The following is an 11508-nucleotide window of genomic DNA, read 5'->3' on the forward strand; positions in this document are numbered from 1 at the left end:
AGCGCTGTGAATTGTGCAAGAGTGTTGAATCTCAGATCTGTACCTCTGAAACAAATAATGCAATATATGTTAAGAAAAAAAAAAAAGAAGAAGAAGAAGAAGGTAGCAGGAGGGGAAGAATGAAGGGGGGAAATCGGAGGGGTAGACGAACCATGAGAAACGATGGACTCTGAAAAACAAACTGAGGGTTCTAGAGGGGAGGGGGGTGGGAGGATGGGTTAGCCTGGTGATGGGTATTGAGGAGGGCACATTCTGCATGGAGCACTGGGTGTTATGCACAAACAATGAATCATGGAACACTGCATCTAAAACTAATGATTTAATGTATGGGGATTAACATAAGAATAAAAAAAAATGAAGGCAAAAAAGGCACTTTTTTTTAGATAAGTGAAAGCTGAGGAAATTTATTATCAGATCAATCAAATAAGTAATGCAAAAAAAAAGTTTTTTCAACTGAAGGGAGTTCTAAATTAATGAAATTAAGGGTCTACAGGAAAAAAAGAGTATCATTGAAAATGTTCACTATGTGAGTAATTACGCAGCCATCAAAAAAATGAAATCTTGCTATTTGCAATGACGTGGATGGAATTAGAGGATATTATGCTAAGTGAAATAAGTCAATCAGAGAAAGACAATTATCATATGATCTCACTGATATGCAGAATTTAAGAAACAAGGCAGAGGATCATACGGGAAGAGAGAAAAAAATGAAACAAGATGAAACCAGAGAGGGAGACAAACCATAAGAGACTCTTAATCTTAGGAAGCAAACTGAGGGTTGCTGGAGTTGGGGGGCGGGGATGGGGTGGCTGCATCATGGATATTGGGGAGGGTACGTATTGTGGTGAGCGCTGGGTGTTGTGTAAGACTGATGAATCACAGACCTGTATCCTTGAAACAAATAATATACTATAAGATAATTTAAAGAAAAGACAATTTTAAGTTCTTAAATACTTTTAAGTCAATTGACTATAGCAAAAAATCAGAGTATGGAATTCATAACATATGTAGAATTAAGACATGGACAAGAATAACACAAAATACAGTAAAACTGAATTATAATGTTGCAAGTTTCTTAAATTACATGTGTAGTGCTGTAATAATAATTCTAGTTAGAGAGTGATAAATTAAGGAAACACATTTTATTTTTTTTATATTTTTTTTAATTTTTTTTAAAGATTTTTTAATTATTTATTTATTTGAGAGAGAGAATGAGAGATAGAGAGAGCATGGGGTGGGGGAGGGTCAGAGGGAGAAGCAGACTCCCTGCTGAGCAGGGAGCCTGATGTGGGACTCGATCCTCGGACTCCAGGATCATGACCTGAGCCGAAGGCAGTTGCTTAACCAAATGAGCCACCCAGGCACCCAAGGAAACACATTTTAATATTAATTATAACTGTAGAGTAAAAACAAAATACCAAGTATCAAAGGTAGAGCTAAAGACAATAGAAGGGAAGGAATGTAATATCACAAATACTTGAAAAGCAGACTGTAAATAAAGTATAAAAGAAGAGAGAAACACAGAAAACAAAGAATAAATAGCTAGAGAGTAGACTGAGACTCAACCATATAAATCTTCACTCTAAATGTAAATATACCAAAGCATCTTATTAAAAGACAGAGATTGCCATAATGAATACAATAGAAAGATCCAGGGGTATACTGTTTGAAATTAAAGTATCTCAAAGAAATAGAAAGGGAATTTTGCTTCAGGGCATTTGGAGTAACAAGGACTGGATATTCCCTACAACCTTAAAAAAAGGTTACAAAAACTAAGCAAAATATATGAAACAGTAAGTTTTCAGACACTATACAATAGGCAGAGCAGGACTGTGATCCTTAAGACAGAGCAAACAACCAAAATAAGCTCTATAAATGCACTAGTTTATTGACTGGTGATAGTTTCTGGGTCAGTGACAGGAGCCCAAATACTGCCTGGCATTCTTATAGATTTGAAGGGACAGAAATTGGGTTGGGGGAAGAAACACTGGCTAGAATTTGTGGGGCAGAATATTGGAGAGACTTGCACTGGAAATACAGAAAGCCCCCAAATAATAGTGATCCTGGTCAATGCAGCAGGCAAGAAAAAAAAAAAAAAGTAAAAAGACTTAAGATTGAAACAGAAGAAGTAAAACTGTCTTGAGTTGTTGATTATTAACAGCATGACTAACTGCATGATTATTTATTTAGAAAATCCTAAGACATCCACAAAGAAGCTACTGGAATGCTTAAGTGAGTTTGTTAAGATTGTAGAATATAGGGCGCCTGGGTGGCTCAGTTGGTTAAGCGACTGCCTTCGGCTCAGGTCATGATCCTGGAGTCTCTGGATCAAGTCCTGCATCAGGCTCCCTGCTCGGCAGGGAGTCTGCTTCTCCCTCTGACCCTCCCCCCTCTCATGTGCTCTCTCTCTCTCAAATAAATAAATAAAATCTTTAAAAAAAAAAAAAGATTGTAGAATATAAAGTCAATGTACAGAAAAATCAACCATATTTCTATGTAATTGAAAAAATGTAAATTGATCTAAAAATTGCCATTAATAATAACTTAAAAAAATACCCCTGAAATACTTAGGGATACATTTTGTGCATAACACATACACTGAAAAGAACAAAACACTGTTGAGAGAAATTAAAGAAGACCTAAATAAATGAAGTGATACCATGTTTGTGAATCAAAAGAATAAATATTTTTAAGATGCCTGTTTTCTCCCAAAGTAACCTCTAGATTCAAAGCAGCCCCAATCAAAATCATAACCAACTTTTTAAAAATAAAGAGCAATAAGCTGATTTTGAATTTTTATGGAACTACAAAGGATTTAGACTAGCCAAAATAATTTTGAAATAGAATAAAGTTGGAGGACTTATACTACCTGATTTCAAGACTTACTATGGACAGCAGTAATCAAGGGACCATATTCTAAAAACAGACCACACATACATCAGCTGAAGTCCAACAAAAGTTCTAAGGTCATTCAATGGAAAAAGTATATTATGTTCAACAAAAGGTGCTGGAAAAAACTGGGTATCTACATGTAAAATAAATGAACTTCTACCCTTACCTTAAAACATATGTTAATGTTTAACATTAAACATTAAATACAGTTCAAGTGTTATTATTTACTGTATTATTTACATATGTTTAAAAATGTATTATTTACATATGTTGGTATTATACTGTATTATTTGAACTGTATTATTTACATATGTTTATTGTTGAACTGTATATTTGTATATTGAACTGTATTATTTACATATGTTTATTGTTGAACTGTATATTTGTATATTGAACTGTATTATTTACATATGTTTAAAAATGACAAAATAAGACTTTTAGAAGGAAATAAAGGATACAGGCCAAGATATTTTAGATAGGATACCAAAAACTTGCACCAGAAAATAAAAAATACTGTATTTCATTAAATTAAAAACTGTGGTTTAGAAAAAACATCATTTAGAAAATAAAAAGATAATCCACAGACTTGGGAAAATATTTTCAAAATACATATATAATAGAATTATACATTTCAATAAAGAAGATTGACCCCCCAAATTGGGAAAAAACTTTTGAACAAAAACATCACAAAGTTACACAAATGACTAATAAGCACATTAATTATATGCTCAACCTCATCAGTTATCAGAAAAATATAACTTAAAACTACAATGAGATACCACTATGTACCTACTAGAATAATTAAAATTAAAAAGATTGATCATGCCAAGTATTGGTGAGGATGTGGAGCAGCATGGATTCTCAACCATTACTGGTAATACAAAATGGCACAGCCACATAAGAAAAAGCTTGTCAGTTTCATATAAATATAAATTTACCATATGACTCAGCCACTCCACTCATAGTATTTATCCAAGAAAAATGAAAACTTACATACATAAAAGATATATAGTTGTGTATTCATAACACCTTTACCTATAAGAACCAAAACTTGGACACAAAGTCAATCAACAGGAAATTGGATGAACACGTTGTGATATATACATTTAATGTAATAAAACTGCAAAGGGCGGCTGGGTGGCTCAGTTGGTTAAGCCACTGCCTTCGGCTCAGCTCATGATCCTGGAGTCCCGGGATCGAGTCCCGCATCGGGCTCCCTGCTCAGCAGGGAGTCTGCTTCTCCCTCTGACCCTCCCCTCTCTCATGCTCTCTGTCTCATTCTCTCTCTCAAATAAATAAAAATAAAATCTTTAAAAAAAAAAAACTGCAAAAAATATAAAATGAACTACTGATAACATGCAATAGCATGAAAAAATCTCAAAAATGCTAAACAAAAGAAGCCAGACACAAATAAATACATACTACTTGATTCCATTTATATAAAACTCTTAAGAAGACAAGTTTAATCTATAGTGACAAAAAGCAGATCAGTCCTTACCCTGGGTATAGGAATAGGGTTAAGGACTGAATGGGAAAGGTTGCAATATAACCTTGTTTGTTTGATTGCCATTGTAATGGTGGTTACATGAGTATATAAATATTTGTCAAAACTTATCAAGCTGTATCCATAAAATTGATGCATTTTTTCCCATGCAAATTATACCTCAACAGAATTGTAAGGTTTTTTTTTTTTTTTAAAGATTTTATTTATTTATTTGAGAAAGAGAGAGAGTGAGCAAGCACGGGGGGTGGGGGGGGGGTCGGGGAGGGAGGGGCAGAAGGAGAGGGAGAAGAAGACTTCCACCCAGCAGAGAGTCCGACCCAGGGCTCAATCCCAGAACCCCAGGATCATGACCTGAGCCCAAGGCAATGCTTAACCAACTAAGCCACATGGGTGCCCCTGTAGGGATTTTTAAAATTACAAAATATTAAATACCTAGAAGTAAATTTAAGAAAAGATCCACAAAACTTTAAGAAAATCTATAACATTTTATTGTGACAAATTAAGAAAAAATAAATAAATGAATGTTTTGAAATTTACAAGCTGAGGCTAACACTTATATAGGAATTAAAACAGCCAGGAATAATTTCTTGAAGAAATAGAATACAGCTGGAATATTCTTTTTTTTTTTTAAAGATTTTATTTATTTATTTGAGAGAGAGAATGAGATAGAGCATGAGAAGGGGGAGGGTCAGAGGGAGAAGCAGACCCCCCGCTGAGCAGAGAGCCCGATACAGGACTCGATCCCGGGACTCTGGGATCATGACCTGAGCCGAAGGCAGTCGCTTAACCAACTGAGCCACCCAGGCGCCCTGGAATATTCATTAATACTATCTCTTCAGACCTATAATATGATATACCTATTCTAATTAAAACAGTGTATTATGAATTAAAGGCAGACCAATAGGCCAGTGCAGCAGAATAGAGTCCAGACACACAAATATTGTAACTTAATTCATGTCAAAACTGATAGCACTGAGTACAGAAAGGATTTTCTACTCAATAAATGCTTCTGAGATAATTGTATACTCATTTATAAACAAGGTGAATCTTGATCTCTATTCACAGCATACACAAAATTTAAGTTCAAATGGAATGCAGATATAAATATGGAAGGTAAAACAATTAAGCATTTAGTAAAAAAAAAAAAAAAACAAACAACAAACAGAACATCTTTATGACCTTGAAGTAGATAAAGATAAAATGTAGTCTAATCAAAAAGGAAAAAAGAATGAACCATATCAAAATAAAGAGCTTTTCTTCTTAAAAAACACTATTAAAAAGATGAAAATAGAAGGTATAGAATGTAAGAAAAAAGATATTTACAATACATACATGCACTGAAAAGTCATAGCAAGAAATGCCAAAAAAAAACAAAAAACCCACCACCACCACCACCAACAACAACAAACAAACAAAAAAACCAAACAAAAACCTATGAAGAAATAAGGGAAATACAGGCAATCCACTACAAAAATTTTGAATAAAAATTCAAGAAGTACTTTTCAAAAGAATATATCCAATTGCCAATGAACATAAGAATGATTAACTTAATTAGTCATTAAAGAAATGCAAACTAAAACTGTAATGCTTACAGTTATGTGCCACAAGAATGTATGAAGAGAAAAAGAAAGAAGATATCAAGAGTTGGTGGAGATGTGTGGCAACTCAAACTTTCATAATATTGCTGTGCAAGTGTAAATTGGTACATTTTGGAAAACTGTTTGGCAGTATTTACTGAAGCTGGGTATATAACCTATGGCCCAGCAATTTTTTTCTGGGTATACCTCCAATAGAAATTTATTCATATTTCACCAAAATATTTTTACCAGATTTGTTGTACTACCAGTGTTTAAAATAGCCCCCAGTTCACCTATATTAGGAGGGATAAATTCATTGTGAGGTATTGTCATAACAGAAAATTATATATACATTTAGAAAAAAAAAGAGAATCAGAAAAACATACACTGTGGGATTACATTGATATTAAATTGAAATATCTAAATAGAATTTCTAGTGTTAGATGTCAGTGTAGTGGTTACACTTGGGTATTGTGTAAAACTGGAAGAGGGCTCCAGGGGCTCCTGAGGTGTTGGAAATCTTCAGCTGAATGAGTATGTATGAACATACCTACCCAGGTATGGGCTCACTTGGTAAAATTCATCAATATGTACACTTACGGTTTGTATACTTTCCTATGTGTGTGATGTACTTCAATTGAAAATTGTAAAAACATAAATTAGGTGAAAAGTGTAGTCCTAACAAAATCAACATGCATTGTCTAGCTTTGGCTACTCAGCTCAAATTCTGAAATAACAGAAAAACCTCCTATGACACACTCTATAAATGTACTTTGAATTCCTAATTCTCTATTCTCATATGCATAAAGGCAGAAAATTTTGGCATAGCACCAAGTTAAAATTTAAGCCACTTAAAGTTAGAACAACTCATTACTATATTTCCCATAAAACTACTTTGAATGTTCTGGCTCTGAGACTAACTGGGGAGAGAACGGTATTTACCATCCTATGTGAAAAATGAGAATACTAAGTAAAATTAACTCTTTTGTAACCAGTACTTTAATATCATTAAGATTTCATAGGGTCAAGGCAAGGAGAAAAGCAGTAGGACTTTAACCAGGATACCAATTGCATTAGTTTTCTAGAGCTGCCATAACAAAGTATCACAGACTGGGTGGTTTAAACAACAAGAATTTGTCACAGTTTTGGAGACTAGGAGTCTAAGATCAAGGTGTCAGCAGGGTTGGTTTCTTCTGAGGCCATTCTCCCTGGCTTTTGGATGATCACCTTCCAGTCTTCATGTGGTCTTCCCCCATGTGTGTCTGTGTCCTAATTTCCTCATCTTATAAGGATGCCAGTCATATTGGATTAGGGCATACCCTAATGATCTCATTTAACTTTAATAACCTCTCTAAAGACCCCTTCTCCAAATACAGTCACATTCTGAGATGCTGGGGGTTAGGACTTCAACATAAGAATTTTGGGAGAACACAAATCAGCCCATAACACAAACTGATTTGAAGACTGTGATAGAATTCTTTTTCATACTCAAGAACTATTATAAAAACACGTCCACTTCCATGCTGACAGTACCTGATTTTTGGTAGGTGCCAGTTTTTCCTAGGCCTCCGGCCCCTTCCAAGACCCAAAGCTTGAATGATCTAGGCCAACCATGATCATTCCACTTTCATTTCCAATCATGTCTCTAGGCATGGACAAGCGATATAACCGTGGCCTATGACATATAAGAGGAAGTGAATATAGGAAGCTTCTAAGAAAGTTTTCCTGATTCCTGAATAGAGACACAATGGAGAAACCAGCCTAATTCCTGACTTTAGATTTTGCTACATGAGGACTTGAGCTAAAGAGAGATATGTTGCAGCCCAGAGAATAATATTTCATCAAATCTAAGAAAGGTAGGAAAGAATGACGGAAAGCCAAGGAAATCACAATGAAGAAGCTGACCTATAGCTCTGAGAGCAGTGAGTTGAATTAACATTGGCATTGACCTGTCCCAGACTTCTTGTTGATAATATGAATATATTTTCTTTTTTCTTAAGCCAACTTGAATTGGATAACTTATTTCTTGCAGCCAAAGGCATCTTAATTGATATAAGAATGATAAGTAGTTTTTTTGGGGGGGTCACAAGTACTCTATAGGAAATGGAAGAAGGGAGTTTTTTTTTTTTTTTTTTTCCTTCTTACGTAAGTGCTGGGAAGGCCCAGTCACTTTAGTATGAATGAAAATGAGGCATCATACCCATATGGTTTTGCAGCAGTATAATTTTACATGGAAGAAAAGTTTATGTTTAGGGAATGAAATTTGCCTATAATTTCCATTAGGTTCTTACCTTTGTCCCAGTTTACCTCCTGAGAGATTTGGATGTCAATTTTAGACTTGGCAGCATTGACAAGATGACTTAGGAAAGTTCCTGACCCCGAGTCTTGTCCAGTGTTATGAAACCAATAAAATGCTCCTGGATTTTCATTTTGTACACTGATGTCAACAAATCTCATTCAAACAGATATCTCTTCTAAGAGGCTAACCTCCAGTTTCAGTCTAATAAATCTGTGCCCCCTTCAGGTTTAAAACTTGTTCTCAAAAACCCTGTCATGATGCTTTAAGAATCCTTTTGTACTATAATTGCAATCCATTCTTTCCTGTGACAAGACATGTATCAAGTTCCTTCATTTCTCTGTCAAGTCTCTTTTTAAGATCCATGGAGAGTCTGTCACAAATTCCATGGAACTCTGGATTCCCTATTGCTAGGTAGAGAATTCTACTTCTTCATTGCTTCCAAATTTCTTTCCAGTGCTTTGCTCATATTCAATTTCACACTGAAGGTTGGCATGAAGGCAAGTATTCAGACTTTTTTTGGTCTTCAACCTGTATTCAATCTGAACTGTTTCCTGAGGATTAACAATGTTTTCCTAATTAATCAATCTTCTGATTGATTACTTGATCTGATTTTGGAATAAAGGCAAATAGATTTCTATAGAAGGCAGCTACTTTCTCACTGAACTTTAAACAAAGCAGCCAGTACTATATATTTCTATTTTCAAAACTATGTATAGAAATGCAAAGAAAAATGTCACTTAAATTAATCCATGGGAAAGTTGTCGGTTTGTTTATTCTGAGTCATTGGTCCCAACAGATTTCTGATTGTTAGTATCAGATGGTACTGTTAGACAAGATCAGAATTGCCAATGCCCATCTTGAAAAACTCTCAGTTATCTTATGCATCTTATTGCTTCATGTTTATCTGCTTCCTTCTGCAACTTCATCACTGACACATTTATTTGATTAGATAGCACATCAAAACCAAGTTTTTACTGAGATTAATGATTAATCATGTAAACTGTGATTCAACCTTTAATTTTAGAATGTATTCTGGAACAGACTTTGAGATAGAGAATTGGGTGAAGGTTTGGGGAGGATTCTTTATGAAAGCCAGGAGTGGGAATGGGGAAAAGATGACCTGCAATGTGGTTGTGCCTAAGACCTCAGCAGAACCTACAGGCTGGTTGGGAGGAGGTAACTCTAAAGCTAGAATAGCTCTTCAGAGTTGTTTTAAATTGAGGGGAGGACTCAAGCCTCTGTATCTACACACAAACCAATCATTGGCTGCTAGCCACTGCTAGGAAGGAATATACGTTAGGATAAGCAGTTCCTTGATGCTGAGAGCAATTACTAGTGAATGAGGCAACTGATGTTCACAGTAGCTGGGAGTTGAGTGCCTCACTGATGAAGGAATGTGGACAGAGCACCTCTTGCTCCTTAAGGGAATTTTCTCCATGTGGGAATAACTCTTCCAATATTTGACTTATTCTTATTTCATGGGTTAGTGGTAAACTCTATAGCCTCCACCACTAATATTGGTCTTAGAATGACAAGTGATGCTCATCACTTACTTCCTCTACTATCCTTTTTATATTCCCCTCACACTCAGATAGCACCTCTCCTGGTTTAAATGACCTGCCTGGTATGTGTACCAAGATCCTGAGCTATAGGTTAACATGCCCTTTTGAGGCTATGGCTGTTGCACTTATTCATTTACTATTAAATTTAAGCATGGAAGCACCGAGAGGTACTCCAGTATCACCTGTGTGCCATATATATTCTTACCTAGCACCTTCTGGGGATAAGAGACAAGTATCCCTCCTCATGACTCCTTTCCTTGACTGCTGGTTTTTCATACAAATGACTGAGGAGTAGTCAGAGCTTAAATTTCAAAGACACTTTATCAAATTCCCCAGTGGAAGTGATAGCCATCTAGAGCCAGGTCCTCTAGATTCATAAAGCCTAAAATGTTACAGGGGTGGAACACTACCCCAAATAGATCACTGGGGGTGATATTCAGTGTGGCCACCCCTACTCACACATGCTGATTCCCAAACCCATGAATCCTGCCTATTGAGGCCAACCCACTTAATTTATGGTGATTACCACATCCTGAAGGATAATGCCCAATACTCTTATTATCATCCCTAGACTGATGCCTGAGCCATGTTTTCCAGAAGTTATTTCAGTGACCTCTCAGGTCAGGAGCTCCTGGGTGTTACAATGTGAAGCTTCACTGTAGATCCTATGATCATTTGGCCACTTCCAGACTTCCTTTGTTATAAAATAGGCCCCTTGGTCTGAGGCGATATCTTGAGAGATCCTGTGCCTGTGTTTTTAGTATTTAGTAAGTCCTTGGAAGTTGTGCTGGCTAAGGTCCTGAGGGCAGAAAAGATAAAACTCTACCCTGCATCCAGTCGGTCCCAGTCAAGATGAGTCAATGCCCCTTTCAGGGTAGAAAGTGCCTAATCTAGTCCACTTGTCATCAAATGGTTGGTTGGTCTCCTCAAAAAACTGTGCCATAATCCTGGGTGGCTCAGTCGGTTAAGCGACTGCCTTCGGCTCAGGTCACGATCCCGGAGTCCCTGGATCGAGTCCCGCATCGGGCTCCCTGCTCAGCGGGGAGGCTGCTTCTCCCTCTGACCCTCCGCCCTCTCATGCTCTCTCTCTATCTCATTCTCTCTCTCAAATAAACAAAATATTAAAAAAAAACAAAACAAAACTGTGCCATATTGGTGAGGCTGCCTTGATCTTTGTTGGTAGCTTGAGCCATTCAGCAGTGGCAGTAACTGAATCGGTCTTGGTGAGTTGTAGCCATGCTGTTAAGCCCATCATAGGCTTCATTCTTGCCTCCACCGCTGCTCATGAGCCAATCATGCTAACAATGGAGTGGCCCATTCTGTCTACTCAGATGTTTTGCAGTTTTTTTGTAGTGGATGCCTTCTGGTGTGAGTTAACATATGATACAAAAATCTTCACATTCTATACCTGCTCCCCTTTGTCCATGCACATGCTTATTGCCCTAGGCCTTTATGATTTTGATCTTTCAACATTTCTCTTTCAAGGCCTCTAACCAACTATCTAGTCCATTTGCTGCTGACCATGAGATTTTGGACATTTTTATTTTGGTCCATTTTTCTGTCCACAGAATAGAGGGCAGTTGATGTTTCCATTTTGAGAAGCATCTAGTAGCATATCAGAAAAGCTGCTTTTTTACTGCCATAGTCAGTGAGCTCCTTGACATTGGTCTTGGC

The 11508-nt window shown here is 36.5% G+C and overlaps 1 pseudogene; it reads left to right on the forward strand.

Annotated features, from left to right (window-relative positions):
* Nucleotides 1–8337, forward strand: part of LOC102734114 (nuclear ubiquitous casein and cyclin-dependent kinase substrate 1 pseudogene) — a 34836-nt pseudogene extending 26499 nt beyond the window's left edge.
* The last annotated feature ends 3171 nt before the right edge of the window (nucleotides 8338–11508 follow it).

The sequence above is a fragment of the Leptonychotes weddellii genome, chromosome 9 (assembly GCF_054177405.1).
Source record: "Leptonychotes weddellii isolate Sample4059 chromosome 9, ASM5417740v2, whole genome shotgun sequence".
NCBI lineage: Eukaryota > Metazoa > Chordata > Mammalia > Carnivora > Phocidae > Leptonychotes > Leptonychotes weddellii.